The 19925-nt window shown below is 48.8% G+C and overlaps 1 protein-coding gene across 1 annotated transcript in view; it reads right to left on the bottom strand.

Moving 5' to 3' along the window:
• rxfp1 (relaxin family peptide receptor 1) overlaps positions 1-19925 on the bottom strand; it is a 223844-nt gene that overhangs the window by 109347 nt on the left and 94572 nt on the right. The window lies entirely within an intron of this gene.

The raw sequence follows: 19925 nt of genomic DNA, 5'->3' as shown, positions 1-19925 counted from the left end.
CGATGTTGATGACCAGGCAGTGGTTGAAATAAATGGCATTTACACAGAATCCCATATGTCAGTAATCTCGAGCAACTGGACAATTGATCTGTAGAGAATGGAATGCACTTTAACCTCAATCAGTGTGTGCTTGACAGCTACTTTACACAAAACAAACCTGACTCTCCCAAACTGACACTGAAGAATGTCACAATCCAACATTGTTACACCGTCAAACTGTTAGGTATGATTATCTAAAATGGGATGTGTATGTCAGTTATATTGTCAAACAAGCTAACAGCCATTTGTACATGCTTCAGAAGCTGAAATACAAATCCCTCTCATGCGATAATCTTGTCACCATTTTCACATCTTTTGCTTGTCCTGCACTGGAATGCGGAGGAATGTGTGTGGTCGAGTGGGTTCATAAAGCAGCAATGTAAAGCACTAACAGTGGTCAGAAAGGGCTTGCAGAGTCACTCTTGGCCTTGATTACCAAAGTGACTCAGATGCTTTACGCGATTATGCTTTGATATCACTCGAGAATGGTAAAGATCATTCTTTCGGGAGATTGCTGCCAAACACCAAACATCAATATTTGTAACCGCAATCAGGGCCGGGATTCTTCCCTACCCGGCGGGGCGATGTCTGCGCACCTTTAGGGGCCAAGCCCTATCATTGAGGGGCTAGGCCCGCGCCGGAGTGGTTGGCGCTCCGCCGGCTGGCGTGGAAGGCCTTTGGCGCCACGCCAGCCTGGGCCGAAGGGACTTCGCTGGCCGGCGGAAATCTGTGCATGCGCCGGAGCGTCAGCGGCTGTTGATGTCATCCCCCCGCATGCGCAGGGGAGAGGGTCACTTCTGCCTCCGCCATGGTGAAGACTATGACAAAGGCGGACGGAAAAAAGAGTGCCCCCACAGCACAGGCCCGCCCGCCGATCGGTGGGCCTCGATCGTGGGCAGGCCAAGGTGGGGGCCAGATCGCCCCGCGCCCCCCAGGACCCCGGAGTCCGCCCGCACCACCTGCTCCCGCCGGTAAGGAATGTGGTTTGATCTATGCCGGTGGGAGAAGCATGACAGCGGCGGGACTTCGGCCCATCGCGGGCCGGAGAATCGCCGGGGGGGCACGCTGACCCGGCGGGGTGTCGGAGAATCCCGCCCCAGATCTCATAGCAGCTACCAGCTATGCAACTCAAAACAACTAACCAAATTAAGATATAAAGTGACAAGATGCCATATCTCATCCGCAGAATGAATAAATTCTAAATACTGTTAAACTTGGAACTAATTTAAAGACCTTACTCTAATGATCAATTGGTTGCTTTGTTCTGCTCTATCATTTTTTGTATTTTTATATCTGACTTGCAAAAATGATTGATTCTTAAGACTAACCTCAATTCAGCCCTTGACACACTGGAAGTCGATTTTCGATTAATAAACCTTTGATGGTGAAATAAATCTTTCCTAAACTTAACCACTTCCTGCGCACCTAGAACAGTTCACAAGTTGACCTGAAATTTTCTTTCCAATCACTGTGGAACCTCCATACTGCATACTTCAATTATCTGCCTGTTTGAATGCTCACCAGAATATTTAATGGGTCAAAATCTTGTTGAAGATATTGTCAGATAAGGCTACTAACATCAATTTCCTACAGCATCGCATAAACCAACTGCTGGTCATTCAGCAGCATCTTGTGGTCAGAGAGTATGACACCCTCTAATTGTAACTCAAACATCTCTAAGATTTTAGGAAGAGTGCTAGTGATGTTTGTAAGATCGCTGAGACATCTCAAAGACTTTAGGAATTATGTTTTCGTACAATTCTGAAACAGAGAACAAGGGACAGAGGGCAAGAGGGCATCAATCAGTGTCTGCCATTAGTTAGACTTGCCCGTGCATCCTTCCACTGAAACCTTCTTGCTTACAAAGTTACTGAATCAGTGGGCCAGTAACGGTGCAGAGGGAAATCGGGCTGTAACTTCCCTCGAGTGGCAATCGCTGTCGGATTGCCACTCCGCTCATCGTTATGGACCCAGAAACCCATCGGGCTGGGTCAGAAAGGTACAGTGCAGCATGTTCCCGAAGATGATGCGCATCAATGAGCGGGCGCGCATTTGCAGTGCGGCCACATATTTTTATATGGTCGCGGTCTTTTCGAAGGCTGCTCGCAGCTGGCATTGTTAAAAGCCGGCTGCTGCGTGCGGATTTGCGCAATCGGGAGCGCCGCGACAGACGGAGATCTTAAAAGAAGTGAGAGGGAGAGAGTTAAAGAGGCAGAGTGGTTCAAGGAAGAGGACCAGAGTTTAGGGCAATAGGAGCCGACAGTACAGCCACCAATTGTGGAGCAAAGAAAATAATGCACAAGGGGCCAGAATTGGGAATACAACAAAAGAAGTTTAAAAGCCAGCTGCTGCAGCTGTTGCCTGCACATTTGTGCAATCGGAAATGCAGAAGATTAAAAAAAAAAATCTATGTAATCTTCCTGCCAGAAGGGAGGCAGAGAGCAGGTCATGCCCCCCGAACGTTGACATCACGTACTTTGGGCGCGATTGCGATTCCTCCACATTGTCAGCAGCAAACAAAGTAAGAGAAAATGCTGGGTCTCGAAGGTCAGCCGGCGTGGGTTGCAAAGGTCGTCAGGCGCGTGCCCGCGAAGATCGGCCGGCGTGGGTCCCGAAGGTTGGCCGGTTGGTAAAAATGGGTCCCCGGAAAAAAAGTTTGAAAAACACTGGGCGCAATTCTCCGCACTCACGACGGTGCAGAGAATAGCGGGGTTCGTAAAAATTTACGGCCAGCTAGTCTGACGCCCTCCCGCTATTCTCCCCCCCCCCCACGCCCGACTCCTGGTACGAATCGCTGCCGCCGTTTTTTTACGGCCAGCAGCGATTCTCAGCTGGCCGATGGGCCGAGTTCCAAGCCCTTTACGGCTGTTTTTACGAACGGCAAACACACCTGGTCTGGCCGTTCGTAAAAACGGCCGTAAAGTGCCGATTTTAAAAACCATGGCACCGATTGGCACGGCTGTACCACAGCCGTGCCAAGGGTGCCATGGGCCCGCGATCGGTGGGCACCGATCGCGGGCAGCGGGTCCGATACCCGCGCACTCTTTGTCCTTCCGCCGCCCCGCTGTATCACTTCGCGGGGCGGCTGAGGGGCATCCCGGCCCGCGCAAATGCGCGATGACGTCATCCGCGCATGCGCGGGTTGGAGTCTTCCAATCCGCGCACGCGCGGCTGACGTCATGTGATGCGTCAGCCGGCGCAAACTCTGGCAAGCGGGCTTAACGAAATTCGTTAAGCCCGCGATGCTGGAGTTTACGGCGGCGGCATGCTAGCCCCGACCGGGGACCAGAATCGGTTCCCGGTCGGGGAGGGGGAGGCTGGCGTCAAACCCGCCCGGATTTGATGCCAGCCTTACGATTTCTCCCTCTCTGGGAGAATCGCGCCTTGTTTTACAGCACTGGCTTTTGTAAAGCAGGTTGGTTTAAAGGTCCACCAACTTTGCGAAGTTAGGGAGAAGGTAAGTGGACAGGATTGGATAGGGGCTGGGTAGGATTAGAGATGCAGGATTGGGGATCGTTGTGGTGGTTGGGTGCCCAGAGGAACAAAACAGTTCGGACCAGAAATCGTATTTCCCCATTTTACTGTGTTTTCCTTCTGGGGCGTGGGTGCTGGGGTTGGTCAGTGGGGGGGGTTAGTCAGTGGGAAGGGCTGAGTGGCCAGTGGCGGGGTGGTCAGTGGGGAGTTGGATGGTCAGTGTAGATGTAGTTTGTGGTGGGGTGCTCAGATAGGTAGGTCAGTGGTAGTGTGGTCAGCCAGGTGGGTCAGGTGGTCAGTGGTGGTGAGGTCAGACAGGTGGGTCAGGTGGTCAGTGGTGGTGTGGTCAGCCAGGTGGGTCAGGTGGTCAGTGGTGGTGAGGTCAGACAGGTGGGTCAGGTGGTCAGTGGTGGTGAGGTCAGACAGGTGGGTCAGCTGGTCAGTGGTGGTGAGGTCAGACAGGTGGGTCAGGTGGTCAGTGGTGGTGAGGTCAGACAGGTGGGTCAGGTGGTCAGTGGTGGTGAGGTCAGACAGGTGGGTCAGCTGGTCAGTGGTGGTGAGGTCAGACAGGTGGGTCAGCTGGTCAGTGGTGGTGAGGTCAGACAGGTGGGTCAGGTGGTCAGTGGTGAGGAGGAGTTGTGATGGTCAGATGGGGGTGATCAGTGGGAGGGTTGACTGGTCAGTGATTGATGACCAGTGGTGTTGTTGGTCAGTGGGTGGATCTGGTGGTCAGTGGTGGGATGGGGAGGGCAGTCAGATTGTGTGGATAGTTGGGGGAATGCGGGTGAAGTTGGGGGTGGATTGGGTAGTTAGTTGGGAGTGGGGTACGGTTGGGGGAGGGGCCACAGTTGGGGTGTGGGGGATACTCTAGTGGTCCTGTGGGGGTTAGGATGGGTCAGTGCTATAGTTACCCAAAAACTACAAGTAGTTTTAATACTTCTAATTAGTTCTGGGTAACTATTATTATAAGACAGTTGGAACCATTTGAAGTTTGCAACTTACACTCATCTCAGATCTCACACATGCATTAGCGAGGGACACATATCCACACTCCTCCTCTCACGGACACTTTCACATCAACACATCCTATTTATCATGCTGCTCACATTCCATCCTCTGGCCCTTCTGAAGAGGGCACCCCTCACAGGGAACATGCATTTAACTCGACCTCTGGTCCAACCCCTCTGATCACAGGCTTTTCATACATTCTTAATATTGGCCAAGCTGACACACAACAAATGGAAGAGAGCCCAGATCAGGGGAGAGCGATCTTGCCCTCTGATTCTGAGGAGGCTGCAGCTGAGCTTACTGGGGAGGTCAGGGATCACTCCTCTGGGCAAAGGGAGATCAGCCTCTCCCAGCAACCTACTACAGATCACAGCTCTATCACTTCGTAAAATCCTGACAATCACAGTGTGTCGAATGTAGCCTGACATGGCTTTTGCTCATCAACTAAAACTGTACTCTCAATTTTCTAGGCACAAGCAGATTGAGGGCATCCACACAGCTGAGCAGGACCCTGTTACCCCAGACCAAGTCCGAGGATGAGGAAGGCCACAAAGAACCATCACAGCGTTCACCCGCACCCATTACCAGAACAGAGACGCAATCCGCAGTGGGGCGTAGCTCTGGATTAGACTCAGGCTCACTTTCTGGAGGATGTATTGGTGAGGCAGCAGTGAGAGGTGATAATAGCCCACTTCTCTGCATTCAGAGGTCATCTGGGAACCAGCCACCCGCTCAGTCCCAGTCAGGCGATGAGCCTCTGGGAGTGACCGCTCACTCAATGCTGGAGATGCAACGGCAAGCAGTGGAACATCAGACAGAAATTTGAGAGTCACTCAACAGACTCAAGCAAATGATGGAGGAGTCTGCCAGCATTATGGCTGATGTAGCTATCACTGTAAATAAATTGCACTTTTGTGAAATAATTTGATAGGTATGTGAATGTTTTGGTCAACTGAATGGATTGTGAATTGGAATCCTCTTATGTCGAGGTTTCGCCATCCTCCCACTCAGTGACAGTGTTCCACTCTGTGATTTCCATTCATAAGATGTGAACCTCAGTGCAACTGGCCTCCGCATCCTTGTGTGTTGTCAGGGTGATGTGTTTAAATCATTATTGGAAGCGTGTGATGGAACCGTTGGTAACCCTCCTTCCTCTTTTAAAAAAAAAAAAAATTTTTATTGAGATTTTCACAAGATATGGGGCAGCAGGGTAGCATGGTGGTTAGCATAAATGCTTCACAGCTCCAGGGTCCCAGGTTCGATTCCCGGCTGGGTCACTGTCTGTGTGGAGTCTGCGCGTCCTCCCCCTGTGTGCGTGGGTTTCCTCCGGGTGCTCCGGTTTCCTCCCACAGTCCAAAGATGTGCGGGTTAGGTGGATTGGCCAGGCTAAATTGCCCGTAGTGTCCTAATAAAAGTAAGGTTAAGGGGGGGTTGTTGGGTTACGGGTATAGGGTGGATACGTGGGTTTGAGTAGGGTGATCATGGCTCGGCACAACATTGAGGGCCTGTTCTGTGCTGTACTGTTCTATGTACTGTTCTATATCAAAAACAGAAAATAGCAACAAGAAAACAGTATTAACAACAAAAAAGAAAAAGAAAACACAATAACCCCCAAAACCAAACCCCTCCCCCCCCCAGTAACTACAAAAAGAATAAATAGATTAGCACCCGGCATATTCACTAAACACATGTACACATTTCTCCCCTCCACCGAAAGAACCCCCCCCCCCCCCCCCCCCCCCACCGGGTTGCTGCTGCTGCCGGCCTATTTTCCTACCGTTCTGCCAGGAAGTCCAGGAAAGGCTGCCACCACCTAAAAAAACTCTGCACTGATCCCTTCAGGGCAAATTTTACCCTCTCCAATTTGATGAACCCCGCCATATCATTGACCCAGGCCTCCAGGCTTGGGGGCCTCACATCCTTCCACTGAAGTAAAATCCTCCGCCGGGCTACTAGGGACGCAAAGGCCAGAACACTGGCCTCTTTCGCCTCCTGCACTCCCGGCTCCACTGCAACCCCAAAAATTGCGAGTCCCCACCCTGGCTTGACCCTGGATCCTACCACCCTCGACACCGTCCTTGCTACTCCCTTCCAAAATTCCCCCAGCGCTGGGCATGCCCAGAACATATGGGCGTGGTTCGCTGGGCTCCCCGAGCACCTAGCACACCTGTCTTCGCCCCCGAAGAACCTGCTCATCCTCGTCCCGGTCATGTGAGCCCGATGCAGCACCTTGAACTGTATGAGGCTAAGCCTCGCACAAGAAGAGGAGGAATTCACTCTTTCCAGGGCATCCGCCCACGTCCCCTCCTCAATCTCCTCACCCAGTGTGGTGAATATAACATGGTAAATTCACACTGTATATTTGTAAGCGCAGTAGCGTTACCCGACCACTAGGGGGAGGAGCTCTGGGAATGCTCAGGAGCTTGTACAGGGCTCCACCCTTGGCTCCCCCCACGACTCCTCCCCCTTGTGCTGCTGTATAACTACCCTTGTCCAGAGTCAGCCTGCAGTTCACAGAGAGTTCATCAACGGGTAACAGGCTGGCTCTGAAGTAAGTTGATTAAAGCCTAGATTCATATCGGAAAACATGTCTGGTGAATTGATGGTTCCATCAATTTAATCAACTTAAGACCAGTCAAGATCGATCATGGAATCGGCCCTCAAGCCTGGACCTCGACCCGCAGGATGCAGAGGCAAAAGAAATCTTCTCCCACTGGATGCGGTGCTTCAAGGCCTACCTGGCAGAAGCGAGCACAGCCGAAACGACAGAGGAACAGAAGCTAAGTCTACTGCACGCGAGGGTGAGCCACCGAATCTCTACGCAACTAAACACGGCCGGTTCATATACTGCAGCGCTAGCAGTACTCGATAAGATATATGTAAGGCCTATTAACAAAGTTTACGCACGCCATGTGTTCACGACTCGCCGCCAGCGGCCTACAGAATCACTCACCGAATTTTTAAGGGAACTCAATAATTTGTCAAATGACTGCAATTATCAAGCGGTTACCGCTTGCTGTACGCGATGTTTTTGTAGCGGGCCTCAGGTCTAATTATATGCGCCAACGGCTGCTGGAAAAGGGGGCCCAAGACGTAGAAACGACTGTGGAAGCTGCGACCACTATGGAGGTCTCCTTCCGCAGCCTTAACTCGTTCCCCGCAGACCCCGTGACCCAATCATGGGACCCCGACCAGCGACTCCCCCAGGCCTGTGCTACGCGGCCGCCCAGCCACCATGCTGCCTCAGCCAGCAACTATGCTGCTCCAGCCAGCCACTATGCTGCTCCAGCCTGCCATTTCTGCAGCCAGAACAAGCGCCCGCGGCAGCACTGCCCGGCCCACAAAGCGACCTGCAGCAGCTGCGGGCGGAAAGGCCATTACACAAGAGTGTGCCTCGCTAAAAGGGCCCCAGCGGCACGAAGTAATCGCTCCCCACTCCCGAGGCCCGTGGGGCCTGAAACGCTGCGGCCTATGCCCCGACTTGCCCCTCTCCCGCCACGTGCGATCCATGGGGGCCGCCATCTTGGCAAACCTCCACCACGCGGCCGGCCACGTGCGACTCATGGGGGCCGCCATCTTGGACGCCATCTTCCTCGCCGCCCGCCATGTGCGATCCACGGGCCCGACCTGCATTTCCACACTCGGACAAATCATCGGAAGAGTACGACTATGAACTCAGAGGGCAGTCATCACGGGGCCACTCCAGCACAGCCGATCGAGCCGCTGACTACCCGCAACTCAGCGCAGTCACTCTGGACCAATCATGCCCGAAGCATCTGCGAAATTCGATGGCAGAGGTCCAAATCAACGGGTACAAAACGCCATGCCTCTTCGACTCCGGGAGCACTGACAGCTTCATACATCCAGACCTGGGAAGACGCTGTTCGCTCCCCGTTTTCCCCGCGTCAATGTGATGCCAACTGAGAAATGCTGCAAGATCCGCTGTCGACACCTGGGGAGACCCAGATGCAAAGAAATTGAGTGTTGCCGTCACCTTCTAAGCCACTGGCAGGGGAGGAGCCTCCAACCCCACATGACATCAGGTCTTCCCGAAGTATATGACACGTGATATACAAGGACTCTGGACAATCACAGGCACGCCCGGCACTGCCTCTCACTGAGTTGTAAGTAGGAGACTCTTCGACGGTTAGCCCTTGGTCTGGCAAAGCACCTTTGCTGCCTGGGTCTCTCCTCCTCACCCTCCCGTTCATACTCAATCTCACCTTGACCATATTCCCAAGCCTCCTGCAGGAGCTGTGCTCGGCAACCCCTCTCATTTCTTCACCTCCTCCATTGAATGAGGACATTGAGACACAGAATTGAGCCCTGGATCCATTAGTCCTTTTGCCTTCTCTCGGAAATGAAGCATTGAAGACAATGATTGAAGACTGCAGAAAGAGAAGCTCATTGAGAGATCTATGGAGGATGTGGGGCTCCATGGCTTTGGCTGCCTAACTTGCATTGTGTCTGATGCAGCCTTGCCCCCGAGACGCTAGCACACATAATTTATGTGATCAAGATGCCATTTCAGAAATGGGACATCTGCAGCCTTCTGTGTGGTGATAAGGTGTAAATGAGATGATTAAACCAAAGTAGCTTTGCGCTCCATTCTGTGGAGTGGAATAGTAATAACCTTTCAGTTGCTCATGATCAAAGAGTGGAAGTCGTTTGGGCAGAGATGAATTACATTTATTGTGAACCCATGACTGTTCTTCCTTGATGGGATGGTAGACATGATGCAGCTCTGCCTCCATCACTATTGTCTGCATTCACCAAGGCTGCATTCCTACCTTAGGCTCTGTCGATGATGCCACTTTGATGTGGAGCTACTGAGATCTGTCTGTCCCTTTAATGCGCTAAAGGAAAAGATGAGCTTTTAGTTGCTTCCTGGGAAATTAGGTCTTTATCCTTTGTAACTGACCTGGATCCTGCCCACTGTAGCAGCACCAACAGTGCTCGGACCCATGTGTCCCAAGAAGGAACCCTATAGCCCAATATGGTCCTCCCACATTGTCTCAAATTCCTCTTGGACAGAAGCAATGTTACTTTTGTTTCTGCTGAAGGCCATTGTTCTGGGATTTCAAGATAGTGGTACTACATTTTTACTTCAGGACCAAATTCGATCCTCCCTTCCTCATTGCCCGTGTGCCTCCGATTTACCGGGGGGCGCAAGATGTGAAGGTACAACAATCTCCTGATATTCTGCAGCCTCCCCCAATAATACTCGATTCCACTGTTTTAGTAATGGACATTCCAACTCTCCCCTTCCCGGGCCCATCACCTGCGAAATGCCCATGCCCCAAGTGGACCTCTACCCACTCCATCTGGAAACTGTGTGCCTGTTACCAACAGAGGTGAACTACCCGCCCCCTCCACTCCATGGCAACTTCACATCTTCCCCCCCCGCCCCCTGTATTATGCCTTCCCAATCTACAGGCGCTCCCAGTGACCATCACCATTCCCTTTGCAGCCCAGAACAGAGCCCACCAAGCCCAGGGATATCGCTGCACACTAAGCTGTGCATTTTACCTGTGGAGCAGTTAGCCCTTGCCCCTCTCTGCAGCTGGAGTACACCGTGCTCCCAGTGACTGCTCCTGCTGCATAGCTGCTTCACTCTCTCCTTTCTCTGACTTCAGGTTGTGAGTTCCACATAGCCCCAGGACTGTCTGTCATCAGTGGCTCTTTTCCATTTCCCAGCAGGAATCCCTGTACTCTGTGACTCCTGTCTGCCAGCCCCTGAGCTAAAACGGAAACCTTGTCATAGTTCCCCATTGCAATGAAGATTAAGGACAACAGTGCCCTCCGCAACTCACACTAACCCCAACTTCTGACTGTTGCTGCAAACCATCCCTAATTTGCCACTCTAACAAGCCCCGTTTCAGAGTCTGCATGTATTCCCTTCCAATAAACAATGTGATATTCCTTTGACACCCCCCCACCCACCTTTGTGTGTCAGCATATAATGCACTCTTCTTGGCCTCCAGCTTCCCAACTCCCAGTCTTCCATTGTTCATCATTGTCCCCTGCCTCCTTGCCCTTCTGCCTTCCATCATGCCCCTTCCCCACCCCACCCCCCACCAGGGCATCTGCACAGCCTTCCTTCCCCATTGCCCACCTCGTGTTTGCCCTCCACCTCCCTCCCAACACCCCTCCCCTCTGCCCTTGCAGTTTTCCTTCCCCATTGTCCACCTTGCTTTGTCAGCTCCATCCTCACCTTGTTTCCCATCCCGATTGAACTTCGAGTTGGTCAAAATGGAGGTTGCATAGCACAATGGTGTCCCAGTAGACAACATTGCCAGGCACCGGTGATGTACCATCAATTGGACGCGAGGCACGATGAAGATCCAAACTTAGGCTTTAATCAGCTAGTTGTTAGCCCGGTGGTCGACTACAGAGAAAGGTCAACCGCCGGGAACTCTGGGTACTTATACCCCGCCTCAGAGGCGGGGTCTACTTGCCTCTCGACCAATTGGTGAGCAGTCACATGACTAGCCCCAGCCAATCAGACGAGAGGCACATGGCCAGCCACAGCCAATGGGAAACCAATGCTCTGCACCAATGGCAGTGCTCCCATTCATACCACCACAACCAGGCATTTCCCAGCTGGGCACAGTACTGTACGACAGTGGTGTCCTTGCAGACAATGTCAGCATAGAGCAGGAGGAGACTAACTGTTTAGCCCCAGCAGAGTGGTGTTCAATGCAACAAGAGCAGCGCAGTGCAATGGCAGGTAGGTTATGTATGTTGTACTCACCTTGAAGCCATGAGCGAATTGAGGTCTGATTTGTGCACGCCATTAATTTTCAAACAGATTTGAGGCCGACATAGTTTACTGCTGGCATGATGCAAGATTGGAAGGCGTGAGGAGGCTCCGGGCAGCAGCTGTTTTAATGAACATTCATGAGATGCAAATTGCATTCACAGCACCAGGCAGCAGGATAACCAACCTGCCACGGGCCAAACACTGGGAGAATTTTAAATTGTTTTTACGCATTTGGGTTTCCCACTTTTGCCTCCCGCTGGATTCTCTGCTCTCGCCCATCACCAAACGCAGGTGGGATGGGAAAATTCCACCCAAAACTTCAGGTTTTCATCAGAATTGAGAAAAGTTGGAGATGTAATCAGTTTTGAGCAAAGAATAAGTGGGACAAAGACAAAAAGGAAGTTCTGTCATTGGGTGAGAAACAGGGGAGTGTGAATGACAGAAGAGTTAGAGGAGGATTTTCCTCTGATTTTGGGGGGCGGGTGCGGCAGCAGAGGCTGAATCACGTTCCGGAGTTTCAAACGGCTTTGAAAGTCATGGTCACCATTTGCATTCATTTAAATATGATTATCAGGCCTTTACCCCGATAGTTCTTCTCCCCACTATTGGATTGTCCATTCAGATGAAGTTCAAGGCTTGCTACAGGATCCTCCAGTAGGTCTTCTGTGGGGAACTCAGTGCAAATGACATCAAGATGGTGAGTACAAAGATTACAAGGGACTAAAAAAGAGACTTACAATTTTCTGCGTTGCAGACTACCTCTCTTGGGAATCATAAAAGTCTCAGGCAAGTGACCACTCAGAAGCGATGTCTGTCGCAAAAGATTTGGTTTGATTCAGGTTACAGTACTCCTCCTACTCCCCGAATGGTCTCCCACACACGGCCCTCACTAGGGCCGGGGTATTTATATCCCAGCAATCCACTGAACAGAGTGATTAGCCCCGCCCCCCTCATCTGGGTAGATCATATTCAGATGGGGCTGCAGGGACTCTGATGTTGCAGATCCCTGGGCCTCCTCTAGGGTTATAACGAATTCCATTTTGCTTCATAAAATCCGCAAACTCTGAACTAGTGAAGGCCGTGCCATTGCCCGACACGAGTGTCATAATATCCACTCATGTACATAATGAGATGCAGACAGGCAGTGATTGACACACAGGATGACTAATGAATGCACAACAGAGAACAACCAATCACCAGATAGGACACCACCACTATAAAGCCCACAGGGCATTAAGACTCCCGCTCTCTCGGGACCCAGATACTGAGACAGTCAGAGTGTACAAGTTAGTGGGCACTACTGCCATGTGGTAGCTAGTAAGTCTGGTTGAGCCAGTAAGAGGTCGTCAGTAGGATTAGTAAAGTGTCAACCCACAGCTGAACATGTACAGCAGTTCATCGTTAAATTAAACAGTGTTGGATCATCTCCCGTGTTAGACGTTTGTTTCTAGTTTCCCTGCATCCAGCTGCAGTCAACGTCGAACCAACCTGCCTAACACATCATGGTACCAGAGTGCTATTAATCCTGCTGAACCTACCTCGAGTAAATCTGCAACAACCAGAAAGCGGCCATCCAGCGACATGGAAAACATCCAGCCTCCTCCGCAGCTCCGCATCTCCGGCAACCTCGCCGCCAATTGGAAAATATTCAAGCAAAAGTTCCTCCTGTATATCGAAGCCTCCGACCTTGAGGTAGCATCAGATGCAAGGAAGATCGCGCTATTTCTCTCGACCGCGGGGGATCATGCCATCCATATCTACAACTCGCTTTGTTTGCCGATGGCAAAGACAAGACGAAGTTCTAAACAGTTCTGCTAAAATTCGACAGCCACTGCGACATTGAAGTGAATGAGAGCTTTGAACGGTACATCTTCCAACAGAGGCTTCAGGGTAAGGATGAACCTTTTCAGTCCTTCCTGACCCATCTCCGCATCCTAGCGCAGTCATGTAATTATGGCTCGACAGCTGATTCAATGATCTGGGATCAGATCGTTTCCGGTGTCCACTCCGATTCCGTGCGGCAGCAGCTCCTCAAAATCAAACAGTTAACCCTCTCCGTCGCTTTCGAGACATGCGTAGTCTATGAGCATGCCAGGAATCCCATCACATGTGGGATGTGATACTCCCACATCAGGGCGGCAGAAACTGCAAAACTGGCCTCCCACGAGGCAGAACGGGTGCAGGCCATTGCAAAAATGCAAGGCCTGAGCATTGAGGAGAGTGGCCGTCAACGTCGAACCAACCTGCCTAACACATCAACGAGGACCTCCGGGAGTCCGCGTATGCCAGAGGTCTGACGGAGTCGTTCGGTGCTGGCTCACAATGAGGTCTTCCTCATTCTGTGCACATCCATCCACTTGGAGTGTGCCTTCACTATCAGAGGTACATTGCCCCCTGGAAAACACCCACAAAATCCCATGGAGGTGGGACCTTGGCCGGCCCGGCCAATCCCATCCTCGTCGCCAGTGTAAAAGTCTCAGGCAAGCAACCACTCAGAAGCGATGTCTGTGGCAAAATGCTTGGTTTTATTAAGGTTACTATACAGTCCTTCTCCCCGAAGGGTCTCCCACACCTGGCCCTCACCTGGGCCGGGGTATTTCTATCCCAGCAGTCCTTTGAACAGGGAGGTTAGCCCCTTCCCCGCATCTGGGGAGATCATATTCAGGTGGGGCCACAGGAAATCTGATGTTGCAGATCCCTGGGCCTCCTGTAGGGTTATGACAGGAACACAATGCAGACGACCCACACATGTGGAGGCAAGCGTTGGAAAATGGTTCAAAAGGCTTCAAGGGCCATCTACGCCAAATATACAACATCCAACATGCCTAGAGGAAGGCCAGAGGTGGCACAACGTAAGAAACTCCCCAAGCACTGACAACAACAACATGAACTGTCAGTTTTGTGGGCATCCTCGTCTCGGACATTTCAGTTATTAGAGGATCCACAGAACAACGTGGTGTCACTTAAAGCTTGGATATACACCAATAACAAATGTTGCATGTGCTTTGCACAGAAAAGTGCTGTGGGATGGGAAGGATGTTGGGGGCATTTGAGGAATGGACCGGGGCTTTCACAGAAGGAACAGTTCCTTCAGAATGCTGAAAGGGGAGGGAAGGAAATTATGTTGTTTGGTGGTGGCATCACGTTGGAGATAGCAGAAATGTCAGAAAATGATACATTGCACATTTCCATGCATATGCAGGAGACGTTAAACCTGCCCTTTTACTTCCTCTCTCCTCACGTGATGCGGGAGGCATGACCTGCCTATCTAAGCTTTATTTTATAGAATATTGTCTCTAAGCTGTCATGCTGAGCACAACGAGAACCTCATTGTTTGATATTTTGCCCTGCCATTGAATTCTCATGACGGACCTTAAGTGTCTGTGGTGGAAGTGTTCCAGTGCTTTGATGTAGCACCTTCAACAGACCCAGGATCTGTGCCAGACATCAGCGTGGTAAGGACAATAGCCTGCTGCAGTATAATGCCACCTTTGGGGAAAATCGATCCTTTTGACCCAGACTGACACTGGATTCAGTACATCAAAAGACTTTGCTATTTCTTCTCCGCTAATGAAATTACAGGAAAGGATAAGCAAAATATCATTCTGCTTACAGTAAGTAGATCCCGAACTTACAATCTCTTTAGAAATTTGCTGGCACATAATTTTGGGTGCTGTCTCAAAATTATTTTTCCTCTTTCGGAAAGAGTAAGACTTCAATAGAAATATGTTAACTTTCACCTGTTCAGTAGTTCTTGAACATCACAGCTATTACAGTGGGCCATATCCAGTCTTCACATTGTAAAAACATGGATTATGCCTCTCAGATTTTGTAGCTCATCAGCTTTTCCGTTCCATGAGTTGTTCTGGATTTCTCTGAGAGTAGACTGGAGAAGGTGTTTAGCATTTTGATTGGCTTGATACTTGGTTCTTGACTGTGGGACTACTAGAAGATTTACACTTTTGAGCTCTTTCTGTTTGGGAACAGCCGAGATATCTTCATCATTCTCATCAAACCAGTTTCAGTGTTTGCGTTTGCACTATCCTAGGCTACCTACTGAAGTCTTGAAAGATCTGATCACAACGCTGTTTCCATGAATCATCCGTGTCATTTAATTCAGAAGATCAAACTGTAGCGGGTGTGGTAGTCACCACTGATGTATATATTGTATATAGACGATGTTGACATAGGTGCTTTACGGTAAGACCCCTGTACTACAGGTACGAGGGTAGATCCCTGCCTGCTGGCTCCGCCCAGTAGGTGGAGTATAAATATGTGTGCTCCCTGGACAGCAGCCATTTCGTCAGCTGCTGTAGGAGGCCACACACCTCAGTGTAATAAAACCTCGATTACATCTTACTCTCGTCTTTGTGTAATTGATCGTGCATCAGCGGGGTGTCAAGTTATGTAGCAAGGTCTAAAGCAATAGTAGGATCCTTGAAGGGTTTGACTAGCTTTGGCTGTGCCTGGCAAAGTGATTTACAATGATTTGGCTGGACTTAAGACTCAGCGTGTTGCGGATCAAGTGGTGCTCTATGCAACAGTCAGCTCATTTCATGACACAACTTATCTTGATGCCAGCCTTTTCCTTCTGTCTGGCAAGATCATAGTCAAGCCCTCATACAGGTTTGAGGGCTACAGCTTCCCAGTGTGACTGTAACTGTTGCTTTGTCCGCTTCCCAATAATTTAGGACTCAGTTGCAGGTCACACCTTATAGCTAAACTTATGCAAAGGAATTTTGATTATTGTGGAACTCAATTATTTGTGATACTGTCACTTTCTCAGCTCCTTTTACGCAAAGCAAGGAAGATCCAAGACATCGCGTTGCCTTGGTAGCTGCAGTAGGTGGCTGGCAGAGGATGTTTCTCTGCATTTACCCATTGCCGCAGTCCACACTGCTTCACCATTCTGTCCATCAAATGTACTTGTAGGCGTTACCTTCCATTCTGCAATAGACTTCCAACATCTGGTCGTCCACCATGAGGTAGAGGGTACCCAGGTTCACCACAAGAAACAGTGGAAAGGACCTGAAGTGAGAGTCTGAGAATCCAGAGAATACTTCCGATTAGCGATTAGTCTCCGCTAATGAGGCAGCCATCTGGTAAACAAGATGAGAATCGCCTCACAACCTTTGAACCCTGCCATCACAATTATCCACCATACCCATCGGGAAAGGGATACACCACAGGTTTGGCTGGTCACAGCATATTTTAGCAGCGACATTGCAATAAAGTCCAATCAAACATTTGCCTGTAACTATACTCATTACTTATCCATTATTATTTTATGCAGTCAATTGTTATTTTTAATCCATTAAAAACAAACATTCTAATACACATCTGTATAAAAATAATCCTCACTGCCCCAGTAGGTACAGTAACCTGCGTTCCATGCATTAAATATAGGCTGAATCTTTCGTCGAAAGCTGTCTCGTTACCCAGATGTTAGACTAGGTCGAGGAGGGGTGCAATGGTGCATCAGCTCTACAGCTACCCAGATGTTGGACTAGGTCGAGGGGGGTGCAATGGTGCATCAGCTCTACAGCTACCCAGATGTTAGACTAGGTTGGGGGGAGGGCGGTGGTGCGTCAGCTCTATAGCTACCCAGATGTTAGACTAGGTTGGGGGGAGGGCGGTGGTGCGTCAGCTGTATAGTTACCCAGATGTTAAACTATTCGGTCGGGGGTGTGGGGTAGCTGTGGTGCATCAGCTCTATAGTTACCCAGATGTTAGACTAGGTTGGGGGGGAGGTGGTGTGTCAGCTGTATAGTTACCCAGATGTTAGACTGGGTTTTAATCTGTCTAACATTTCCTGAGTAACTATCCAGTTAAGGAAATTGGAACTGTCTGAAGTCTCAGACTCTGAGGGTTCCTGGAAGGAGGGTCCCGGGGAATTGTCCTTTGGAATTCAAGCTTCCCGGTAATTCCCATGAGTCATTGCAGTTGGGCTTCTGAGGGATGCCATAGAGCATCTTTTAGGGTGCATGCAGTCTCCAACCATCTGGAGATGAGAAAATCTGGGCCATTGTAAAAGAACAAATGGTCAATTGATGTTAAATTAGCAAAACAGCCCTTGTTACCAGGTGAAGTACTAATTTTAGAGTTTTGACACAAGGGATAACTTTACAGATAGTTCCTAGTGATATTTTTCAGTATGAGCACAATAACAGGTTTAAAAATAAATAAACCTGGGAATTACTGTGATCAATATTATTGTACAAATGTGTATCTGTACACACATTATATGCCCCTTTCTGTCATTTGAACAGAAGTGTTGTATTTTTTTACAAAAAGTAAAATACCGCAGATGCTGGGAATCTGAAATAAACACAGAATGTGCTAGTAATACTCAGTAGATCTGGCAGCATCTGTGGAGAGAGAAACAGAGTTAAAGTTTCGAGTCGAATATGACTCTTCAGAAGTGAGTTGTTTGGCTTTTGGGCACTGCTCAGAATTTATTCATTCACATGTGTTGTGCTTCCCTTTAACTTCTTATCCTTATGGGCACATCTGAAATGTCATGGACAGTTAATGTCTTCCTTTAGCAAGCTAGATGCATGATAACTGAGTTCAGATTAATTGGAATAATATGGATGTAAGTCATAGATCATAAGATTTACAGTGCAGAAGGAGGCTATTTGGCCCATCGAGTCTGCACTGGCCATTGGATAGAGCATCCTACCTAAGCCCACACCTCCACCTTGTCTCCGTAACCGTAACCCCACCTATCCTTTTTTGGATACGAAGGGCAATTTATCATGGCCAATCCACCTAACCTCCACATCTTTGGATTGTGGGAGGAAACCGGAGCACCAGAAGGAAACCCACGCAGACAAGAGAAAGTGCAAACTCCGCACAGACAGTGACCCGAGTCAAGAATCGAACCTGGACCCTGGAGCTGTGAAGCAACTGTGCTAATCACAGTGCTACCGTGCATCATGGATTTCATGACAGGTGCATTTTCATTCTGAACTAGGTAAGAAGTGCTTTTCCCCCTCTAATTTCCTGCCCCCACTCACTCAAATTTTGCCAGTCAAAACTAACCCTCTGACTCAATAATCAATAAGGTATTTGCTAAGGCTGGGATTTTTTCTGAAGATTGCAAATAAGTGGCACCTGTGTTTTATTTAATATTTACCTTTAAATCTGACACACACAGGAACAAGAGATGCCTTGGATTGGTAATACAAAATATGAACCACATACAAGAATGTCTGTCTCTCTTAACTTACTCTTCTCAGTATTGAAAGATTATCAGTGTTTCAATCAAATATTGCAACATACCTTGTGCATGTAGGTCTACACAATACAATGCAATGCCTCGTGATGAATGTAGAAATCATTATATATTATATTTTATATTCTGCTGCAGTAATGTTATTAAAAATCCTGTTTTAAAAATGCATACAGGCAGTATGTTTGCTAAAGCTATAATCAATGTGTTATAAAAGGTGAGGTCATGATTGATTCCAACCACTTGCTTGGTTACAGATAAATGGCTAATGGATATTGTTTTGATCGCTGGAGATTCCCGAAAGTGTAGGTAATTTATGTGGGCAGTGATACTTAGTCCTAGCTAAGCGGGTCACGGAACTTGATTGGCACAGATGTTGTAATTAATGAGAGGAGCCAGGTCTGTCTGTAGTTTTGCAGTCTGTTATAGGATTTTAAACTGAACAGCAATTTTGGCAAATGCTGCTAGGTTGAGCAGATCTGCTCTTGAAAGGAACTCTCTCCAAAAGTCTCTACATATCTAAGCAAATAACCTATTTTGTTAACGTTATTTATAATGGCATTTTAACTGTATTGGGTGCTTAATTGGAATTAGTGGCGGGCATAAATAGTAAGTTAAAGTTTTGCCTTTTATTCAAGATAATTGTAAAGCTATTTCTTTGATGTTAATATGGTTAATTCTGTGTTTCAATTAAAGTTCGTTTTTACATAAAAGTTGCCCATTGGCCAGAGTCATCACTCCTGGGGTGAAGTATCCTTTCCTCACAGTTTTACAAATTGAAAGATTGTTTGGGATTCTTGTCTGGCAGCCTAACAAAGGTTAGGGTCTGGTCCGGTATCTTAACCCTCATGATAATGATGGTAATGTACAAAGTAATTATCTGTAAGCTGCTATTTGCAGTGATGCTTCACAGGTTAAATGAAACCTGTGGTTTGTACTCTAATGTATATCCACTAATCAAAAATTATGGCATCACTCCAAACAATACAGAATCAGTGACATTAGTTAAAACATCCTATTGTACTGTTGGGAAAAGGATCAGCTCAATCAATTTTTATTTGCAACAGGTCTGAAAAGCTAAGAGGTGAATAGAACATGAGAAATTGGCTAAATAAATATTTACCAATAGTCACGTGGTTAAATCAACTAGGCCCAGAAAATACTTGGGCAAGGGCCCCAGCAATTACACCAATACTGTGCCTGCTGATGACTTCTGGTCTTGAACTTGATCTTGATTAATAAGGGGATCAGAGGTTATGGGGAGAAGACAGGAGAATGGGGATGAGAAAAATATCAGCCATGATTGAATGACGGAGCAGACTCGATGGGCCGAGTGGCCTAATTCTGCTCCTATGTCTTATGGTCTTAAAAACAGTAGATCGTGTGCCAAAATTATGCTGGACAATC

This window comes from Scyliorhinus canicula, chromosome 3 (assembly GCF_902713615.1).
Source record: "Scyliorhinus canicula chromosome 3, sScyCan1.1, whole genome shotgun sequence".
Classification (NCBI taxonomy): domain Eukaryota; kingdom Metazoa; phylum Chordata; class Chondrichthyes; order Carcharhiniformes; family Scyliorhinidae; genus Scyliorhinus; species Scyliorhinus canicula.
The sequence above is the reverse complement of the archived record's forward strand: the minus strand, read 5'-3'. Positions and strand labels throughout refer to the sequence as shown.